The sequence below is a fragment of the Chelonoidis abingdonii genome, chromosome 6 (genome assembly GCF_003597395.2).
Source record: "Chelonoidis abingdonii isolate Lonesome George chromosome 6, CheloAbing_2.0, whole genome shotgun sequence".
NCBI lineage: Eukaryota > Metazoa > Chordata > Testudines > Testudinidae > Chelonoidis > Chelonoidis abingdonii.
This window is the reverse complement of record NC_133774.1, coordinates 4,245,776-4,263,042: the sequence shown is the minus strand read 5'-3', so window position 1 is coordinate 4,263,042 and position 17,267 is coordinate 4,245,776. Positions and strand designations below refer to the sequence as shown.

Sequence of the window (17,267 nt, the reverse complement as noted above, 5' to 3'; positions counted from 1 at the left end):
ACTACTGAATTTAGTCCCTTTACTGTCCTTGCACAAGGTTTATCTTCTTGCTAACTCTTTCCCTTCCAATGCTTTCCTCCTCCATTCAGCACAGACTGGCTCGTTAGTGTAGGTTCGCTCACACACACCAATCTGTGCGCACTTGGTTCACTAGTAGAAGGTTGCTCTCACACACACACACACACGGTGCTCACACGGGTCTGTGAGTACAGAGTGACTCTCGCACAAGGGCGCATGCACCAATTTTGGTAGCTCAGGGTTGCTCACTAGGCTGTACGCAGGGGTCTGTTGTCGGATGCTCATACCGGTTTTGTCAGTGTAGGGTTGCCCAAATGCACCAGGCTGGACGCAGTGGTCTGTTAGCACAGGGTCGCTCGCACACCCCAGGGGCATGGCTGGGAAGCTAACGGCAGGCTGCTCATGTACATTGCTGGATAGTGTTGAATTTCCCTCAAGAGCTCTGAAGCTTTTGGTTTGAATTTTAAAACACTCCCATAAAGAATCAGCGTCTTTGTAAACATATGAGAAAAAAAGGAGAGATTGTTGGAGCCTCTTGACCTTGACGATGTCCCTATAATTATTAGTCTGTGTTTATTTTCAGCTAAACCCAAACTATTGAATAAACAGTGTCAAGTTGGTTTTCCCAAGCAGGTGATTATCTTCTCTGGCTCCTCTAAGGAAAATGATCAAGGGGCTAGTGACCTCACACTACACATGCTAAATAATTCAAGATGCTTTGGGATTAGACAGGCAAATCATAACCCTGCTTTATCTTATCACTTCCTGAACAGCTCCAGGCTTGTTTTCAATACCCTTTGGCAGTGTTAGCCAAATGCTATTGCAGTGGAAATCAGAGCAAAGCCAGCCTTGAGATATGCATCAGATTTGTAGGGAGACCAAGAACTGCAGCAACACAAGTTTTTTGGGGGGTGTCTAAACTGGTGTCTGACTTCACCACCTGCAGGGCAATATGGTGCTCGTCCACTATCTGAACTTCGATAGAGAAGAAGGTGGTTACATATTTGGGTAAGAAGGAGCCTACAACGAACAAGGTTCCTTCTACAGACTGGAAAAGCTACAAGCAACTGTCCTGCTACAGGACAACCTCTAAGGAAGATGCTTCCCCTGGGGACAGGTTATTTGCCCACTGGCTAACTGGAGGAGGAGTAATCACACCCTGTAACTGCTGTAACAGAGTAGGCCTAATCAATTCCTGAAGCAGCCCAGAAGCATCCCAGAGCACAGGGCACCTATTCATCAGGGACTCTAAGAGAGCGTCTACACCGCACTAAAACACGCCCGGCTGGCCCATGTCAGCTGAATTGCAGTGTAGACATTCAGGCTCAGCCTGGAGTCTGGGTTCTGGGACCCTCCCCTGTCACGGGGACCCATAGCCCAGGCTACCCTGCAATTCTACAGCCCCGTGAGTCTGAATCGGCGGCCATGGGTGTTTTATTGCACCCAGACACCTGCCAAGCAATGGGCACGGCACAGCCTGCAGGGTTAACTGGAGGGATGATGATCCAGAATGCAGGGGACACGACTAGACAGGAAGGGTCTAGAGGAGAAGCCATTCTGAATTCGCTGCCCCTCTTGCGGGCAGAGAGGAGCCGACTGAGAAGGGGAACACTTTAATGACATCGAGTGCCCACATCCATGAGCTGCCTGAATTCAGCCTGGCAAGGGACGACAGTAGCACGAGGGTGGTGGCTTTCAATACACAGTTTTCGCTCTCTGCACTTCACCCCTTTGTTTTCATTGAGCTGTGCCTGACTAAGTTCTCCTTCCTCCCTTGCATCGGTGTGTCCTCTTCTGCGCCACCCGCTTGATTCCTGGTTTCAGAATTCTGTCCCAGCCTCAATTCCTAATGGATTCAGTGGTGCTGAATGAGGTGCCCTGGGAACAGGCCCATTGGCACCATCCGCCAAACACACCTTCCCTTCTCCGGCCATTCCCCATAAAGCTGCCAATCTCAAAACATGAAGTGATGGCAAGAGGCAAAATCTGGTACCCTAGATTCACAGATTCCAAGGTCAGAAGGGACCACTGTGATCGTCTAGGCTCATCTCCTGTATAACACTGGCCATAAACTTTCCCCAAATAATTCCTAGAGCAGATCTTCAGATTTATATCAGTGATCCTGGCAAACAGCACCTTAACTACATCTGACAAGTGCTGAATTGGGAGGAGCTGCAAACACCTATAAAGATTTAGCAATAATACAAAGGAAATGAAGACACCTGGAAATACCACCATAATATAATTATGAGGTTGAGCATGGGAAAATACAAGATAATGCAGCTGGGGAAAATGACCCACAGCAAAGATACTCTAGAGAAAACAGAAGCTTGGGAAGTAGCAATGGCCATTTTGACACTGAAGTGATAGTGGCCAGCCAGTTAGACAGAGGTTTGAAATGCAACATGGCAGAATGCAGTGCTAACATGACCTTGGGATATACGCACAAAGGCATCCTTCATCAGCACATAGGGGTATAACAGCCACTGACTATGCAATTCTATCAAGACTGTACATAGGAGACTTTGCTTACTCCTGGGTGACTCACCACTAGAAGGATGTTGATAATTTGAAGGGGAATCATTTATATCCTTCCTGTCTGTCTAGGGAGCTGTAGGGATGAGGAAAGGTTACATGGGACAATTTTTTAGTGAGCAATGACCAAGGGGGAAACCATAATTCTCTCCCTCCCTAAGTTTTTAGACGGTCACCCATCACTATGGTATCTAAGCGCTTTCCACAAGAAGTTAACATATGGGATTGGAACCCACGCCCCCCGAAGAGACTGCAGCAGAGAGACTGGCAAGAAACTTGGTTGCACGTCTGGTCCCTTTCAGGACCCAGAGAGACCAAAACAAAACCCAAAAACCACAAACAAAGGCTTCCCTCCACCAAGATTTGAAAGTATCTTGTCTCCTGATTGGTCCTCTGGTCAGGTGTTGCAGGTCACTGTTTGTTAACCCTTTACAGGTGAAAGAGACATTAACCCGTAGCTATCTGTTTATGACAACACTCAAAATTTCTCCCTCTTCCAGCTTGCACAGAAAGATAAATCCTGAGTTTGTTGGTAGTTGAATTAAATATAAGTGTGCAAGGGACCTGGATCCGCTGCTGGTATATGCCAGCAGAGCTCTGCTCAGGTCAGCGGAGCTGTGATAATTTTCACCAGCTGAGGATCCAGCCTGTAAAGATGCTGATATGTTCAGAAGACGGTCACGGGAAAGCTAAAGCCAGGTGTAGGGTCAAATGGTTGAACAGTGTCATCTCCTAGAGGAGAACTACATTGAGGTGGGACCAGGGGGAGGAGGAAAAGGAAAATTTAGACTATCCCAAGATCAGACCATGGAATTGACTCCCCAGCAGGAGGGGTGGGACCTCCAGCTTTTGGGACATTTAAAACTAGACTGGCTAAAGCCCTAGAAACTATATTGTGGACAAAAATCCTGCATGGACATCCAGGAAAGGAACTAAGAGAACGTTCCCTTTCACATGTCTATAATAATCTTTAACTCTTTCCACCAGTAGATCTCAAAGCATGTTAAAAAAAAAGTGCCATTAACCTCCTTTTACCAGTGGCAAAGATAGAGAGACTGGATCTGCCCTCAGGTTGCACGACAGGTCTTAGAATCTGGGACTGGGCGACAGGGGTGGATCACTTGATTCCCTGTTCTGTTCATTCCCTCTGAGGCACCTGACATTAGCCACTGTCAACAGACAGGATACTGGGCTAGATGGACCTTTGGTCTGACCCAGTAGGGCCGCTCTTATGTCTTTTGACTCACAGTCCAGTGCCATCCCCATGGGCCCTCCCTGCCTGCTTAGGACACCTGGTTACAAAATTGAAGCCTGGAAATTTATACTTGATGCTTTTCTTCTCAAATACGGGAATTCTATCTAGACAGATTCAGACTGGAAATAAGGCACACATTTTCAACACAGTGGGCAATCAACCATTGAACAGTTTAAACAAGAGTCATGCTTGATTCTCCACCACTGGCAATTTCTAAATCAAGACTGGATGTTTTTCTAAAAGACTGGCTCTGCTTCAAGCAGGAGTTACTTCAGAGCAGTTCTCTGGCCTGCATTACAGAGCAGGACAGACTATCAGTGAATTACATCCCAGAGACTAGACAGATAGAGGCGACGCAGGCATCCTACCCACACTGCTTAGGAAGGCTTTGGGGTGACAGCCCCGAGGGACACAAGACCAGTTTATCCTGCCCACGGACAGTCGAGCGCTTGGTCCTTTGGTGAAGGCTGCCAAGAAAACAGCCGATGGGTGTCAATTTCTCCGAGGGTTTTCACTGATGCAGGCACATGACCTGTGGGGTATGCGTTGAGGCTCCTGCCCGCTCACACTTCACCCACAAGGGTGACACATTTCAGCCACCACTGACCTGGGCCATATTCGAATGGAACAAAAAAGGAGCTGTAGACAAGAGTGCTCCCCGTGCTCGCATACACAGCATCTCCACTGTCTGGGAGTCTCCTGACCCCAAAAACACAGAGGAGTGTTAACCCAGCCCTGCACAGCCCCGGGACCTGCAGGCTGCTTCCTCTCTACCTCCCACATCACCACCGAAGTGGGCACTGCTGGTCACATGACAGGGTCTTTACTGCAGGTGATGCCAGAGGCAGGAAGGACCCCAGCCAGGGAGAGTCTGCAGGGCTAGTGTCTGGGGAAAGCATCTTTCTGCTGGGCAAAGCTTCGGTGAGGGAGAACCGACCGGGAGGCTCCAAATGCCATTTCAACCGTCACCCTCACATGGTCAGTCACCAGAAGGATCAACAGACACAGGCAGAGAGAGGAGTGTGGGTGATGGAGAAATAGTGTCGGCTCTGCACAAACACAGACCGGGTTCAAATAATAATCTCATATCTTAACAGAGTTGGGCTGTGACCACATGAACGGTGGGTGAGGGGATAAAGCAGAGGACTGAGACTTAGGAGATTTGGACTTCTGTTCCCTCCTCTATCACAGGTCCCCCTTTCATGACCTAGGAGCAAGTCACTGAATCTCCCCGTGCCTCTGTTTCCCCACATAGGCAAAGATGCCTTCCTATGTCACAGGGATCTTTGGGGATTACTGTCACCATACATGATGCAGGGTGGTAGGTTGCCATGACACCTTCTATAAATAATATCGATTACAACCATCCTGGGTCTTTCCCCCATCCTTTCTCCCCAAGGATCTCAGAGCACGGCCCAAGCTGCAGTCAATTCAGACCTACCTCCCTGGAAGTGCCCCAGACCCCCAGTCCCCAGGGAGGTAGGCCAGAATGACAAGCCCTGTTTTACAGATGGGGAATACTGACCCCAGTCCACAGCTGGGAATGGTCACCAAGCAACCTGGGGTCCCACACCTGTCAGAGGATGGGGTGGGGGAAGCGAGGGGGTGTCATTTGGTGCTTATTTACTGACACTGTGCATTTTCCTTCCATCCATCCAGCCAAGGATCTCGAAGCAATGTCCCAACATCTTAACCCCGCGTGCCAAGAGGTCATCATTAAACAACGAACAGCCTGGCCCAGTGGATACAGGAAGGAAGTCAGGAGACATGGGTGCTCTCCCTGCCTCGGGCAAGGCCCTTTTCCTCACTGTCTTTGCATCCCCTTCCCACTCTGTCTTCTGGGTTTGGACTGGAAGCTCTTTGGGGCAGAGACTGAGCGTGTGCCCAACACCCAGCACGATGAGGTCTCTAGATGTTATTGTAATTCAGAGCCACCATCTCTTCGCAGCACAGATCTATGTAAGGGGTTGTCCGATTAGGAGAAGAAGTGGGGGTTGGCCAGCGTGTGTTAGCTAACTCTGCCCCTTTTCTTAGCATAGATCCAGGTAATTTCCTTTTATCTCAGTATAGCTGGTCCGGGGAGGCGTGTGGGATGGCACCCAACCCAGCAGTTGGGCTGTGCCTACACTTGAGAGAACATCACAGTTGGATGGAGGTTCGTTAGCACAATTTTTAAATAAAGTTCAACGAGGAATTAATTAGCTCAGGGAAGTTCAATGGCCTGTGTTACGCAGGAGGCCAGACTAATGATCACAATGGTCCCTTCTGGCTTTGGAATCTATGCTTCTCACCACCCTTGAGACAGGACATCCCTGAGATAACTCAGAGCCAAGGGGGAGTGAACTACGGGTGCCCGATGTCTTGATTAATAGCAGCTATTGAACCATGTTGTCAGACTTGTCCACAGCCAGCTGGGAACACCCACAGCCCCACTGCGACACATAGAACTTCACCGAACCAGAGAGCGCAGGAGCCGGGCCCTCCTGCTCCGAGAGCACCGGTCCCCATGACTGGAGCTGAAAAAAATCGCCTCTGCTGGCAGAATGGGAGCATGGCATGCAAAGGAGCAGTCCTGATGCCACGCAAGAGGGTGACAATACTGTTCACCCACACTAGCTAATCCATTGTGGTATTGGCCCTAGTTTATGGATGGGTAGAGAGAAGTTCAGAGAGGAGATATGACTGAACATAAAAACGGCCAGACTGGGTCAGACCAAAGGTCCCTCTAGCCCAGTATCCTGTCTACCGACAGTGGCCAGTGCCAGGTGTCCCACAGGGAATGGGCAGAACAGGTAAAGTGATCCATGCACGGTTGCCCATTCCCAGCTTCAGGCAAACAGAAGTCACATGGCGAATCTGCGGCAGAGTGGGAGTAGCCGAACCCCAGTCCTCGGATTATAACATCAGAGGGTGCTCCCTGCCCCGCAGACAAAATACAACTTTGTTTCACTTCTCAAATAAAAGCTAGATTCCCCAGCATGGCCAGTGCGCCTGGCAAGCTACTAACACTATCTGAACTGAAACTAGGGTTACCCCAGAATTGTCCCAAAGTCGCAAGGAATTAAAGATTAATCTCTAAGGAATGTGTCATGCGATGAAGTCTCCAGGAATACATCCAACCAAAACTGGCAACCTGAACTGGAACGATACACTGCTCTACCCTCCAGGGCACTCGGAGCAACAGGGATACAGGAGACAGAAAGGTCTCTATCATTCTCAGAGCAGGGTCAATAAAAACAGACCATCCAGTGAATACTTTTAATGAATCACAGGAGAGCGCCGCTTCTGCAGCAAACAGGCAGACAGGCGTAGTGGAGTACGTACGTAAACGTGGGTCTGTGGAATACATGCAGACTCTAGCTACGGCACATGCATAGCGTATGGATTACAAGCAAGCTGCTCCGTAACGCAGAGCTAGGAAGCCACTGAAAAATATCAATCCCTGTTCAGCACAGCTTGAGAGCTAGATGAAACCCTCTCTGACGGCTCCCAGATTTCAGTGTGTGAGAACATTAGGAGAGATTCTCAAAAACAACTTGTGATGCCCCTAAGGGCCCTGAGCATCAGACAGTGCCAAGAACCAGCCTTTTGAAAACTAGGCATCTGAAGCTGTTGACCCAAGAACTGAGACCCCCATAAATCACTAGTGATTTTGGGGCAGCTTGACCAGGATACTGAAGATTGTTCTCTAGCACTTTCCACACAGGGCTCTCACTGCACTTTCCAAGTATTCATTGATTCAACCTCACGTCACTGCTTGGAAGGGAGGAGGGTTTAATCCTCATTTCAAAGACAGGCAAGTGAGGCCCAAAGGTGTTCAGTGACTCACTCAAAGTTGGCCAGTGGCTGAGACTGGGCTAGAATTCAGGCTCTCTGAATCCGAGTCCTGTGTCCTAACCACTAGGCAGCACAGACTGCCTCATTATTGCCAGTGTTATTTTTAGACCGTGCAGAAACAGGCCGAGAGAACACGGGTGTTTGTACAGGCAGGACATGTTTTATTTCATGAATGAAGAACAACATCCTGCTACAATGAACCAGTGTTCAACTTGCCTTCTCCACGGTGTCCTATAGGCAGCAGAAGCGAGAACTTTCCCTTTGCTTCCAATGGGAGCCTAAGGACTCCCCACCCCACCCCACCCCGCCCCGTAAGCGAAGGAAACTTTATGCTTCTTGTAGCTGATCACATAAAGCATGAAACAGCCACTCTGCGTGCATGGCTTTGAACAGAGGCAACCCTAGGTCACTTTTGCTAATCTACAGCTCCGTCCTCGGGTAACCGCAGCCACACTGCACTTTGTGAACACGGCCTTTCAGGACGCCCTTAAAGAGCTCATTAGCGGGCAGAGGCAGAGATCAAAACGAGCGTCACATCTTCTCTTGCCCCATGCCGGCCTGGTATGTCGCGGCAGGGTGAGGGATGCTCAGGAAAAGCCCAGGAGGAGCGTGGCACTGCTGGGCCGTTTGGGGCATATACAGCAAATGTGATAAAGGCACCATAGGGGCAGAGTAGGGGCTAACTAACCACATTTACTAAACCTACAACCTGCAGAGCTTAGCTACAGAGACGCTCCGCTGGGGACTGTAACACACAACACAGTGAGTTCCGCTAGAGGGCTGACAAACTATTTAAAGGGATACTACCCAATTCCCAAACGCTGCAGCCACCCTCCTCATCAGCGCCTTTGATGCTCATATTGGAAGCCACTGAAGACCCAGTACTACTAGAGGCTGAGAGTAATTCCAAGTCAGTGAGGTTACTCACCATTTACACCTGGGTAACGAAGAGCAGACATCTCCTCCAGTTAGTATTTAATTGGGTTTCTATACATTGCTAAAACAGGGCTATGCCTGGTGATGCATTTGCTCCAGGATGTCCCGGATGTCGCTTACAAATGGAACCTAAGATGCAGCAGCTCAATGCAACACAACTCGCCCCTGCAGCAAAACAGGATCCTCTCCAGCAATCCCCCACCCCCATTTCCAAGTGCCTGGGAATAACTCTGGTCTTTTACCCTGTGCTATGGCATCCTCTATTTCCAGGCTATCTCAGATCAAGCTGGGGAGCAAATTCCAAAGCCAGGAGGCCCTCTGAGTTCACGCAGCCAGCAGCCCCATTCCTGTGCTCAAGCGGGGAATCAGCTGGAGCATAAACGCAGGGCTCTCTCAGCAGCGTAGCAAGGGGAGGGAGCTGGTCACAGGTAGGTAGGTCTCTCTTAAGCCTTCTTTATGTATTGCTCCACTGTGCGGTTAAAGCAGACCCATGGGGATCAAAGGTCACATTTTGCCCTCAAACATCTCCCCCTCTACCCCTCAGCAGGCCCGAAGCCAGACGTGCACCCTGTAATGGTTATTCCTTGGGATCTAAGGCAGTAAAATTGAGAGCGCATCAAATCCAGTCCGTGACCTCAGGCAGAGCTGCAAACACGTGCCACATCCACCCAGAAGCCTGCAGGTGACCCAGGGCTGCTCAGGGACCTGTAGAGCTCCGGTCTGGCAGAGTGCACCAGTGACATGCTTGAGGCACGTGTGCCAAGTGCCCCCTTCTTGTGACTGGTCCACATGCAGGATAACAGCCTACTGCTGCTACCGGTTGACAGAGTTCCATCTTTCACACAAAAGTGGCTGTAGTCTGTGTGTTGGCAGCGAAGGCGTTGGGTTCAAACCTTGTTGACAGCCCAGGGGGTGGGTGGAGGTTCGTTAAACTGGCTTTGATGGCCAGTGTGGCAGGGCCAGGCCCATGACCTCACCATCATTCCAGGCCCTTTGGGGTGCTTAATGCAACCTGCAGTTCCCCTGTCCCAGGATTGTCCCCTGCCCTATGACTATGGCAGCTGAAAACACATCCTCCCCTCCAGCCTCAGCAATGCCTCCCTCCACTTGTGCATCTGCATGGAACCATAGGACTGGAACGGACCTCGAGAGGTCATCTAGTCCAGTCCCCTGCACTCATGGCAGGGTTAAGTATTACCTAGACCCACTTAATTAAGCCTGAAATATCCCTGTTGAGGTAGGTAAGTATAATCCCATTTTAAAGACGGGGAAGCTGAAGTTAAGAGATTTGACCAAGGTCACACAGAGTCAGTAGCAGAGTGAGTGAGAAGGACCCAAGAGGTTCCGCGAGTCTTGTTTTAACCACTGGGTCACGCTTCTTGCTAGGTCCACACCAGTGACCTAGCCCAATCCACCCTGCTTATTGCGGTTTGTGCTGACCCACGTTCTGCTGTAGCCTACGTATTCACAAATCCCAGGCACGCTCTGGGCTCATCCAGATTAATTACAAGTTCCAAGGGGAAAAGAGCCCAGCTTCTTGCCTAGCAGCATTTCCAGCATCAGAAAGAAATCTCCACCTCACCTGGCATTTCCAGTGGCACTTTCAACCCCTCATTTTGTGTGCATCACACGCTGCTTACACCCAGCCAGCTCCATACTTCTCCAAGATCCTTAATGGCTCCCATGGCCTTTCCACAATCCTCACAATTCCTGGAGCAGCCACACTGCCTTCAACAACGGCAGCTTCCTTACAGAAACGCTTGATCACGATCCTCTCGCTCCTTTAACCCAAACAGGGAGAGACAGAGCAATATCCAAAAGGAAGGAGAAAGGCGATTTCCCTGGCAACTGGAGCGAACATTAATTCTTCTGTTGGCCACAGCTTTCTTTCATCCAGACAGCTCAACGTTTTATGAGCAGCAATGAACTCGGCAACAGCCCTGTGGGAGTGCTGAAAGTCACCTGCATAGAACAACTTCATCTACCAGGGACATTAGAAGCAGTCTCCCCTGCGGCGAGCCCTTCGTCAACGCATGGCAACACGGAACAGCCGTCAGGACTGGAGACAACCAACATTCCAAACAAGTTGCACCATCAGGATTGGAACCAGACTCCCCTCGCCAAAGAGGACTTGGACTAGGATGCTCGGGTTCACTCATTCTTTCTCAAAGCATCACCGGCGCTCAGAACCCTAGTTCTCGAGCTCCTCAGCCTGCCGCAGCACAGCTCACCTCTCAACACCACACTGGGGGGCTACTTCAGTGTTATCCCACAGGGAGGAGCGCCAGCATGAGCGTAACCACTGGCAGGGGGCTCCTTTGCCAGGGTTGATGCAACCTGACGCAAAGCGTTCTTTTAACGGGACACATGTCAAACCTAGACACATCTACAGATTGGAACGACTTTGAGTTCAAAGTCCAAAACCCGCCCCCGGGCACCCTGCCAATCTGTGTGGCTGTAAAATAAACCAACACGTGTCTAAGCATTTTTCTTTCCTTGGTTGTTGTGTGAAAGACCCACACAACAGCTGGGGAAATGATAATACAGACACACAAAGGAGAGCCAGCAAAAGTGACTAGACTAGTAAAAATGCTGTCAGATACACAATGTAAACAAACTGACAACATAGAGAAACACAATTTCTTTCTCTAATCTCTTTCCGTTCTAATCATTTTAGGTGCAACATGCAAAACCAGTTGGCAAACACTGTCTAGACAGAACTGATGTATGTGATGAATGTCAACATTTCTAATGATAGACAGACAGTGGCTCCTGCAAATAATTCAGTATCTCATCACAGAAGGCACTTTAAAACTAACGGTTTAGAAATGAATCTTTCAAACTATTAATAATAGGATTAGGATTTTTTAGTGCAGAATCTGGATTTCTGATGTAATGAAGTGTTGAACAAACTGTAGGTACCTGAAGATTTTCCATTTCCCACTGTGCAAAAAGTAGATAAACACTGGAAAAAATATGTGCAGATATACCAAAGTTATTAACTATCAAAATTCATGAGTGAATCACCCTAAACCTGCATATAAATACAATGTCTTTTTGTAACAAGAAAAATGCATTCCAATACACAATAGGTGTTTGTATATATGTAAATATACGCACACACGTTCAGATTCATAGAGTAATCCATTTTAAGGGCAGAAGGCATTATCACCATTATTTGTACATACACATACAAAACCATACATAAAAAACACACAAAAAACATTTATACACACACACACCCACCCATATATATGGAGACATGTGCATCCTGACTGAGATAGCAAAAAAAAAAATAAATTATGCAATCAACTGGTCTCACAAGGTTTTTGCTGTTCTGGGACATGACCTTGTGAAAACAGCATACCTTCATATCACCGCCCCTAGTTGAATCTGAACCCACACAGTGATCCAGCCTTGAATCTAACCTCAAGCGCTACCCGTAACTTCAGCCCTGGTCAGAGAACGGTCTCCTCGCTTTATCACTCGAGAAAGCTGAAATCACGCTCGGCACTACCCTCAAAGACTCCCAGCCTGTCTGGCCCCTTCCATCTCCTCTGTGTCTCTGAAAGGAAACTTACCTAGGGCTGCTGCACCTGACCCCAGAGCTTCAGCCACTGAGGTAGCAGCAGGCACAAATGCATTGATCCGAGGTCACTCAAGCCAGGTTTTACATCAACAGGAAACCAATATGCTCCATCCACTCATAAAGGCAGGGGGATTTTGGAAGGAAGAAGGCAGTTTTATCTAGGTGAGAACCTGGCCTGTGCAGTGGGATGGATGCTCTACTTACACGCCGTGGGGTCTTCAAAGAGCCCGAATGGTCAGCCAGCAGCTCACTTTCAAGCCTCTTCCAAACAAGATTCTAGCAGCACCTGTGCCCCCTAGTGGCATTCTAGGGAACTGGAGCAGCACCAGCTCAGGGGGCATAGCACCACCTACTGAATCACCAAACTGCCTTAATGCAGCACCCGGGCTATGCTCAGCGAGCTTCCAGGCAACTTCTGGCCAGGCCTGACTCTGCTGACTTTGAGACCCCTTACATCATCCCAGCCTGCAGCAGCGCAAATCATGGCGTCGTTCTGATGTGTGACTAATGAGGTCATTTCCTGTCCGTTACCACTTTCAAAGGAAGTGATGAGCAACGCGGCAGCAGCTGGTAAAGGGGCAAGATCTCGACCTGGGGTCCAGCCTGGGACCACCTTCTGCAGAACACCCCCTGGCACTGAAAACACCTGCCGTACCAAACACCTGCCGTGTGGAACTTCCCCTGTGCTCCATTGACATCTGTCTCGGCCTCATGTCACGATGCCCCATGGCGGGGGGGGGAGGGGGGGCTTTGCCATAGACTCCCCATGTGATCCTGGGCAAAATCACTTAAATCTCAGCTGGCCTCAGTTTCCCCATCTGCAAAAAAGGAATAATACTCCTCCCCCTCTCTCATACATTGCTTGTTTGACTACTCAGCTGTAAGCACTCTGGGGTATGGGCTGTTGCTTCCTCCATGCACACACAGCACTGAGCACACCAGGGCATTAATCTCGGCTGGAACAGTTAGGTGTTGGGGGAGTACAAAAATCACATGGCTAAATTTGGGAGCAGGGAGGAATTTTCACCATGGCCGCCCATTGATGAGGAGACAGGTCACTTTCATAGAGGCTGGACAGCCATCTGACTAGGCTGGTGTAGCCACAACAAAACCCTAGGATTCTAGGACTGTTTGGGGGCCTGAGGTTAGGACAGAGCGGACATCTTCCAGTTTGGGGCTGCCAGAGCTTCTCATCACAGAGGAAGATGCACTATTCTACTAACCATCCTTCTCTGCGCGGCTCGGAGGCAAACGTACCCAGAACAGATGGCAGCCAGGTCTGGGCACTGCGTCACCAGAACAAAATGGGCAAATTGGCAGGATTTTCTCAAAAGCCAAGAACAAAAACAGTGCAGGGGAAGGAAGGATTGATTGACACAGAAAACTTAGAAGAGTTAGGATCTATCTTGCTTGGCAATGCAAGTACTGACGGGGTGGCCTGGATACTAATTTGCAAAGGAGGTGGAAGGGAATTAGCGCTTGTGGGTGCATGGGGGGGGTGCTAGCTTTAGTGGGTTGACATTACAGGGAATTTTAGGCTGAGCGTTGGGAGAAGCTTCCCTAGTGGAAGATCTAGTTAGTGTCACCAGGGGAAGGAAGGGGAGCCCATCTCTTGGGGTACTTAAAGGTGGCACTAAAATTCTTTCCAGGGAATCAACCCTGCCTTGGTGCCCAAGAGCGGACTGAAAAGGGTCTTCCCACTCCAGATCATTCTAAGAAGAACTGTGGGGCTTTAGCCCCAGCCCACAAGTGCTGGTAGTGTCAGCGTCTAGGGAAAGGGGACACTTTCCCCGAAGCCAGCCCCCGTAGGAGAGGCAGAGAAGGTCCACGTCTGCGCAAGGCTCCTGCCACATTGCTCACTGCCTGGAGAGGGCACCGCGCGGGCTGCTGGTGAAGGCACCCGAGTGCAGAACTCCAGAGAGAGAGCTCAGATAGTGACCTGCCCCGGCACGTCACTCGGCGAGCCCCACTGGTCAGGCACGGACGCGCCCCGGGATGTGCCAGCCCAGCCTCGGAACCACAGGGCTAGCTGAGGGGATTTTCTCCTCTTCCTCTTTATATATAATGACTCACAGCTGTGGAGAGCAGAGCTACGTGCCTGAAAGGAGCTCAGTTAGCAGGATGTGGGTGCCCTAAGCATGTGCCGGCCTTTGCACCCCAGGGAAGCCTAGCAGGCGATAAGGACCCTCATGGACTTGGAGCTCAGCCCCTCGCAGGATCAGACTCTCAGAGCCTAATTCAAACCAACACGATGGGATTGTTACAACCAGCCCTGGCCCGAAAGGCCCCACACAGGTGCAGAGTCTCCCCTGAAACACCCCATGCACTAGGCAAAGTTACTCTTCTGCAGGGGCACCCAGGCAGTAGGGAGCCGGAATGAGAGGGGCCCACATGTGGGGGCTCCTGGGGGGTGGGAATCTTCCTGTGTCTTTGATGCCAGCTGTGTTCCAGCATGAGCGAAAAAGTGCACGTGCCCGTTGAACTTGACCGTGAAGCCATGTGGAGGGGTGAGGGGCGCAGCCAGGAACATGGCACCACACACACCGGGGGCAAATCCTGCACTTAGGAACCCAGGCAAAACTCTCACTGGAAGTCCAGGGCGGTACACTGGAAAAGAACAGAGTAAGGGAGCTCCAGGCCAGACCCATGCTGAGTGCAGGCAACTCAAACTGCTTTCCCCGAGAGCACCGTCCCCCAAATGCTTTCTGCAGCTCATGCTAGAGATATGCAGCCCGGCTCACACATCTATAACCAGGGTACGGGGAAAGCTTAGGGGTTCAGCGTGGTAGACACAGATTTGTGTGTGAAACCAGGTCCTGGAAAGCATTCCTTCCACGTCTAGGAGATTTATCCCAAGTTGGAGTTGGAACAGTTCCCCAGCAGCTCCAAATGTTAGTTTCCAACAAAGACCCTCCAAGAAAGAAAGAAATGCATCCGTTCCCAGCACAGCACTCCCCTGACTGGTACTATTTTGATGTAACTTTTGGGTGGATGGTGGTCATTGTAATCAGAGCAAGGAAAAAAATTGCAGCAGGGAAGAGGAAAAAGTAGATTTCACTATAATTTACAAAGAACTTCAGGGCAGCCTCAGCTCCAGCATTTGCTATCACGAACGCTGCTGCGAGACGGCACCGGAAAGGGAAAATTTGCTCCCCATGTTTCAGCCCAATGCCGGGAATTTGGGAGATTATCCCCACAGACCTTCTCAACTTGTGTCACGCTCACTGCACAGCCCTCAAGCCCAGAGGGCAGGACGAAGGGGCGCGAAGGAGGCAGAAACCACTCCAAAGAACAAACTTTATCATACATCTCAATGAGGCGGGTTCTCGTTCCCAAACGTCGCCCTGCAAGAGTCCACCCCAAGCCAGCGTCGGCACGGCGAGGAGAGGGGCGAAACGGGCCAGCAGGAAACAAGCTTGTTTAATTCTTTCCCAAAACATTCCAGATCACACACTCCCACCCCCCACCCCAGCCTGACCCCTGGGCAACACACATCCCATCACAAAGGCCCACTGATAGGAACAAAGTCAGAGGGCTCAGCAGAAGAGGGAAAGGTTAGTGCCTCAAAGTCTATCTGTATCTCACACACAGACACACACTCCCTCTCTCTCTCTCTGCAAAATGTCTCTTTTCTGTTGTTCCTGAAAATCCATTCAATGTTGAAATAAAGAATAAGCTCCAACCCCTCCTCTCTTGCCAAGCCCCACCGCCCCATGCACCAATTTTATCTTTCAAAAGAGGAGGAATATTTTCCAGCACAGCTTTAAGAGGGTGGGCTGGGCTCAGAGAGCTTGACAATAACCCGGTGAAACTTCCGAGGTATAGGGGCGCGCTGCATTCCCTTCCCTGTCACCCCCCTTCCAAAAAAATAATCCTTCCATTTGCAACTGAGCATGAAAAAAAGAAGCCAGGCTTTGAGCTCCAGGGGCCATGCCTGTCCAGGGAGCTCCAGGCCCTTGCAGAGCAGAGCAGAGCAGGTCCAGACCCTTTGATGTCCCCATTTAAAGAAGTGCTTTTAGGAAAACAGGCCCTGTGTCTCTTCCCACACGCCAAATCCGACCAGGCGCAGGGGTCCTGGAGCCCAGCTCCTGGCAATTAAACTACCTCCCATCTCCACTCAAGTTTGGGCGAGTTGAGGGGAACTCGGATCTGCCCAAGGTGGGAGAAGAGGAATGAAACCGAAGGGAAGATGATTGATAAAAGAGGACAGAGGGCGAGGACCGGAGGGGAGGCAGTGGGAAGAAAAGCAAAGGGAGGAAGAAAGCATTTCCGCTCCAACTAATCAATCAGAAACGCAGAATAGCTTCCGTGGAGGACGCCTGACACTGGGTCGCTGCCTCCTTTGACCCCTGGACGCCACGGCCGGGCCGGCCAGAAAAGCTCAGAGAAGCGCCAGCTAATTGTCTAGCCAGGGAACCGGGCTGCAAAGCCATCGCGCCAGGCAGAGCCTCCACTTTCCGCTCACCACACCCCTCTCCTCGCTTCAAAGCGGCACCCGCGCCGCGCATGGGGGGCTTGGAGCTGCGCCTATTTCCCAGGCTTTTTGCACACACACCCCCCCCCAAAAGGATCCCCGGGCCCCCCGCTGCCCGTGTGCAGCAGCGAGCCCGCACCAGGGCTGGGGACCCGCACACAAGCCGGGGATTTCCGAAAAGCCACAGCCCCCAGCGGGCACCTTCTGCGCCCCTGCAAGCGCGCCCCACGGAGGGGGCTCCCCGGCCAAGGCAGGGCGCAGCCCCCGGGCTGGGGGGAGCAGCATGACCAGACTTTCTGCCGGATGAGGATCTGTCCGGATCCAAGTACGGTACTTACGGCGCTTCTCCGCCCGCTGCCTGGCTCCCGCCCGCTGCCTCCGGCGGCCTTTGATCCACGCCCCGGCCTCGCTCCTCGGCCGATGGAGCCACCAGCTTCTTCTGCACCGGCTCGAAGGGTTTTAAGCTCTTTTAAACTCTCACGCGTAGCCCATGTGACCAGGGAAGCCACTGGTGAGAAGCGCTGGGATCCAGCGAGCCCTGCACCCCCTAGCAAAGGGTTTTAGAAATGCTCCTTGCAGAAAACACACACACACACACCCAGCGCTGGGCAGGGCACGCACAC

General features: G+C 50.9%; 1 protein-coding gene across 1 annotated transcript in view; it reads right to left on the bottom strand.

The window, feature by feature from the left end:
- Nucleotides 1-13,437, bottom strand: part of CNTFR (ciliary neurotrophic factor receptor) — a 470,837-nt gene extending 457,400 nt beyond the window's left edge. The window contains exon 1 of the mRNA XM_032780890.2: nt 13,394-13,437. The gene's annotated coding sequence lies outside the window, so the exon portion shown is untranslated. The remainder of the gene's footprint in view (nt 1-13,393) is intronic.
- Nucleotides 13,438-17,267: the final 3,830 nt, after the last annotated feature.